Source organism: Pollicipes pollicipes, unplaced genomic scaffold, assembly GCF_011947565.3.
Source record: "Pollicipes pollicipes isolate AB1234 unplaced genomic scaffold, Ppol_2.1 Scaffold_4219;HRSCAF=4965_pilon_pilon_pilon, whole genome shotgun sequence".
Taxonomy (NCBI): domain Eukaryota; kingdom Metazoa; phylum Arthropoda; class Thecostraca; order Pollicipedomorpha; family Pollicipedidae; genus Pollicipes; species Pollicipes pollicipes.
In genome coordinates this window covers 3,790,793-3,796,638 of record NW_023596448.1, presented here as the reverse complement: position 1 = coordinate 3,796,638, position 5,846 = coordinate 3,790,793, and positions in this window count along the sequence as shown.

Here is a 5,846-nt window from a genome sequence, read left to right as displayed (position 1 = left end):
TTCCAGATAATGAAGGCTGCATCAAACTAACTTATTGATGGTTCAGCAGGCTGGTTAGGACGGTTAGTATCAATGCTGGTCAGTGGGGGAGGAAGGGGGGAGGGGTGCTGAAAGAAGAGTGCTGGCTTAAAGGTATCATGCCCATCTTTCCACTGGAAGTAATTACTGGGCCTTACAGTTGCACTAGGTACAAAAAAGTTGCACTGATGCTTGAGCTACTTCACTGTGCATGGAATTAACTATTTTTCTAACTAGCAGCATTGTAATTGCGCAACATTGTAAGGCTGATATCAAAACCAAAATGTTTTTTGGATCATGCGCTTCTCTATTCTAATTCGCCAGGTGTACTCAACTGTCAGCAATCCATATTCAGCGAAACAATCGCTGTGATCAAATTTGGTTTCCACTGCAGCAGGAGTCGTGTTCATGGCTGGAGCAGAAGAATGTTGGCCGGGTAGGGTCGTCCTATTTTTACCGCGTAGTAAAGCTTGCATGAACAGAACAATGGCGTAAGGCATGTGTCTACTGGATGCGTCTTTTAAGGTGATATTTCATAACCTCACCATCACTTCTGTTTCATTTAACTTATGGCGCTTTCGGCCAGCAACGACCGTTGTCAAGATTATGGGATTACGGCGAGAGAACAGTAAGGAGGCAATCATGCACCCATCTGGGAAAGCCCCGGTATGGAGCCTTCCCTCGCAAAGGGTTCCTGCTTCGAGGCCTTTGTAGCCGCTTCGGCGGGGCTTCCGAAGGGCGGTGCTGATCTGATGCAGTGCTGACGACGGAAGGTGGCCCCTGGAGAGACGAGGCGTCACGAGAGGTCGGGATGAAACGGTGAGTGAAGAAAGAGGGGCGGATTACCTTATCGTCAGTTGGACACCATCTCACAAAGCGCACAGCCTTTTAACCACAGCACAGCTATACCTACTACACAGCACTGGCTACGCTCAACACAAGTAGCTGTTTTAAGAAAGATGTGTTACAGCTGATATCGCGAGGGGTGCCGAACGGGGGCCAAAAAAGCGTCCACTCGCTCACAAGCGTGGGGGACTCATATCGACTTGCGTATCATGAGAACAGACTTAAACACTCTCAGTGTTCAAAGTGCTATTACACTTTTTCACAAAATGTTGATTGTGATAAACTTTCGCGCATGACGAGACTGAAAAAATATGTTTTAGCGACCTAGACCTTTTTTAGCACTGCCGTGTGGGTAGAGAGTATGTGGGCGGTTTGTGGACACACTACATTGTATCCCATTTTTAAATGGTCATTTCAGTTAAGTTTAATATGCTTCTTGTCCTTACTGCGCTGCCTCCGCAGGGTAAAAAAACAAAATTGAACGCTCACTGAAGGCGTTAAAACACCACATGAACACCACATGACGTCATGTTACCACCAGTAAGCTGAGTTTACGTATCAGATCTGTGCACTGAATGAGTGACATAGGTAATACAATTTACTGATATAACTTTAACTGCTGTAATTGATAACAATCAGAGTGTGGCGGTTGGAGTGACTTAAAAACTGATCAAGTTATTTGCATCGATGCACTTCATTTAATTTCTAACAATGTTGCGCGGTTTCCCGTCAAATGCGCTATTATGGCAATGCGTACCGTCAATCATCTGGGCTGATGTTCCGGCGGGTACTAGCCTAAGGGATTGTGACGAACTGGTAAGTGTCGGTTAAGGTGAATGCGACATTCCATGGTTGAGTGGAAAAGCTGATATCAGATACCTAGAGCTGTTTCGACTCACATCGCTTCTAATGTATATGTAACGCTTCGTTGATTAACTTTGTTGGTAGCTGCCGTCATGCGCTTCCATTTCGAGAAAAAAACTCCGAAATTCTTCTGCCCCGGGCCTTCTATTCACAACCCGCCTTCTCCGTACACCAACCAACGCGAATCCTCCCCCCCCCCCCCGCAAAACTCGCCGGACGCCCACATCACCTCTGACAGCTCTTCAAGCCTTCGTGCGGAATGTCACGCGCTCGCCTATTGGGCAACACTTTCCCGTTTCGTCTGCCGACCCGTGAAACCAGCTGTTCACAAAACCCAAGGCATAAGTGGTGCTCAACAAACTACATCACCTACTGCACATCGCAAACAGCTGACTTCGTTCTTCGTCGAGAATGCACCTCACCATACTGCTAAGCTTGGCCTCAACATCACCCTCACCTTAAACTAGACGTAGGGTGCGAAAATAACCTCACTTGGAAAAGTACTGTAACCCTGACTTCTGAGTTCACAATGTCACGGCACATCACAAAAAGCATAACCATCAAGCTTCCAGAAATCAGCACAATCCCCGCGTTGAACAAAATAGCCCTGCACTCCAAAACTCTTATTACGCAAAGGTCCCTGACCAGTCGAGGTACCGCCTCGGTCGTCGCACCTCACAGCCGTGTCTCGTCCGCGCTGATCCGGTCGCCACCGGTATCGCCTCTTCCGTGAACTCCGTTCCAGGTGGCGCCACCGACGATTCATCGTCAGCTGCAGAGGGCACCACCGGACAGGGCGACTTCCGTGCCGCCGGCTTCGGCGTCGCCGCTTGCAGGTCTCGTACCACTCCGCCCAGGTCGTCCATCGGCTTCCTTCGACCATCCGCCTTCTTCAGCGCGTCGCTAGGCGCTGATGTCGTGTCGTCGACCGCCACGTCTCCGGCCGTCACCGCGACCGCTTCCAGCTGCTCCGTCTGGCTGAGCTCTGCGTCCTCCGCTTCTCGTTCCAGCTGTTCCCCACTCTCCGGCACTGGGTCCTGGATACAAACGAGTCCATCCAGTTGAATAGCCTCGGTCCCAGCTTCTCTTTGGCCGTCGTCGAAGGTCGTCGTTGTCGGCACCTCTGTCTTTCCGGTCAGGTCATCCGCTCCGTTCCCTCCAGCACAGTTCAGTCCAGCGTCGATGTAGTCAGTTCCAGTTTCAATCTGCACAACGGCCATTTCTCTCTCAGATCTGGGCTTCTCTCCCTTTTTCAGATGTCCGCCATGTACGAGCCGTTGTCCCCGCCCCTTAATCAGCAAGTAATGCGACAGTCGGGCCTCCAGTACGAGATAGGGTCCCTCGAACTTTGGCTTCAGTTTTGCGGTCACACCTTGTCCTGCTGTGAAGTTACGACACCACGCTGTGTCGCCTGGCTGAAAGTTTGCCGGTCTTGCCTCGGTGCAAAGACTGCCCTCGCTGAATCAGGTCCAACTCCTTCTGATGCGCGTTTTTCAGATGATGTCTCAGCTTCACGAAGAGCTAACGATGAGACTGGTTCTTGATGCTGTCCACGTCGAATTCGTCTTCCAGAACAGTTCGCATTGGTCTCCCGTAGACCAGTTCTCCCGGTGAGAATCCTGTCGCACTGTGGCAACCAGAGTTGTAAGCAGATGTCACCACCGGCAGCCACAGGTCCCAGTCGCGTTGGTTCTCAGTCACGTAGTGAGTCAGAAGTTCCAGCAACGACCTGTTGATTCGCTCCACTTGCCCGTTGCTGCATGGATGGTAGATTACCGTTCTCTACTTCTTCCCGCCCAGCAGCTGGCAGACTCCTTCGATGAGGACACTCTCGAAGTTCCGTCGCTGATCGGTCAGCAGTCTCCATGACGCCAAACAGGCAGATGACTTGAACGACGCATCACGCCACCTCTTCTGCAGTCTGTGTCTCTTCAATGCGAATGTTTCCACCCATTTGCTGAATTGGCCAGTTATGACCAAAACGTACTTGTGACCACGTTCGCTTTCCAATAATTCTTAGATGGCCGTTGACCAGTATAGGAACGGCTCGCCCTCTACCGGTACGGCTCCTCTTCCCTCCTTGCAGCCGGCATACTTCGGTTTCGTCCTCAGACAAGAAGCGCAGCTTCCATAGTACCGCCTCACCTCGCGCTGTACGTTGTCCCAGAGGAAACCGGCTGTCAAACGGTGCAGTGCTTGCCTCACACCTCCATGTCCTGACATCTGGACGTCACGATCCAGATGCAGCGCTCTTTGTCTAACACTTGTCGGCAGGGTCACGTGCGCTCTCTGATGTCCCCTCGAGTTCCACAGGAGCACGCCGTTGTATAGCCGCGAGCCAGGCAGTCCGGTGTAGAAGTACAGTTCTGATTGCTGGGTGTCTGTCAACTTGTCCGTCTTCATTGGCTGCTTTTTCAGGTGACGATTAGACAATTCTGGCATGCCGCCACGCAGAAGCTGCTGTAGGTTGAGCACAAACAGACGAGGATGATCAGCCACCTTCGGCTTCTCCTCATAGAACCGGTACAGCACCACCTTTCTCTTCTCTTTCGAGCAGAGGAGATTCCGGATGGTTTCGGCTGCCTCCTTCATGTCTTTTGGTTGGTTATTTTCTAATTCATCAGCCACCCAGCTTGTCCCATCTTGTAGCGGGGCCGGAAGACAATCGAGCTGTCTCTCTTCACTCCAGCTATTAGCGCGCGAAACCCGACGAAACTTCCTGAGAAACTCCTACGCGTCGTCTGTGTCCGTGCAGGTGGTCGGTGCTACTCCAGCAAACCCACTCCAGCTACCTTGACTTCCGGTCGTCGCCATTACCTCACTCTTCACCGTCTTGTCCGGCTTCGTCGCCATCTTGATTTTTAGCCACAGACCCCGCGGAACAAGACCACAAAGAAGACGAGCAGTCTTATCACACCGCTGACGTAACGCTTCGTTAACTGTGTTGGCAGCTGCCGTCATTCGTTTCCATTCCGAGAAAAATCCGAAATTCTTTTGCCCCGGGCCTTCTATTTACAACCCGCCTTCTCCGCACATCAACCAACGCGAAATCCCCTGCAAAACTCGCCTGACGCCCACAAGACCTCGGACAGCTCTCCAAACCTCCGTAAGGAATGTCACTCGCTCGCCTATTGAGCAACACTTTCCAGTTTTGTCTGCCGACCCGTGAAACCAGCTGTTCACAAAACCCGAGGCATAAGTGGTGCACAACAAACTGCATCGCCTGCTGCACATCACAAACAGCTGACTTCGTTCTTCCTCGAGAATGCACCTCACATTACCGCTGAGCTTGGTCCTAACATATATTGTATGTTTTCCACCGTGCACAGTTGAAAATGCCGTGGCAAAGTTCTGTGATGAGTGAAGTGAGAATGCTGAATCCCAAAGTAGTTTTGTGCGCAAACTAAAAAACGTTGTGGGCTTGTGCCATGTGGTCAAAGTATCTTCCAGCATGCTAGGTAAAGCAGGGCCATATATTGGGCACAGGACCTGCCTCATTTGGTACAATAATGGTACCGATAAAAAGAAATCATTGAACCATTCCTGGTTTTGGTGTTAAAATAGGCCTATTGACTGACAAGAAGGACGTACACTTCAACTCCTTCAAAGCTTATGGCAGGCACAGTACGCTTGATTATAACAATGAACAAGCTGCACATTTAAGATCTGGCTTCCATTTTTCTGGCTGCAAATATGGTGAAGAGGACAGCTCAGGCCATATATATTTTGTGGGAGACAACCTCTATATATACGCAAGGCTTGTGTAATTAATGCTATTTAAGGTTCACATGGTTTCTGGCCAGCACGTCAACGCAAAAGCTTTTCTGATTTTCTCACACATATATCACGCCCCCATAAGGGACGTGCATGTGACGTTCGCTTTTTAACGTATATGTAGAGCATTGGGGAGACTGTATGACATACGAGCGTATCAAGGAGGCTGTCCTTGTTTTTAAGATTTCATCGCTGCACAATATGTAGACCTGCATGGCATAGCTTGTATTTCAACGAGACATAGCACATTTTAGTGAGGGCACCGCGTCCATTGGACTGATGGGAACACTATTTGTACGGGTCACCAATGCGGATGAACGCATCACATATTGCTACACCAGCGT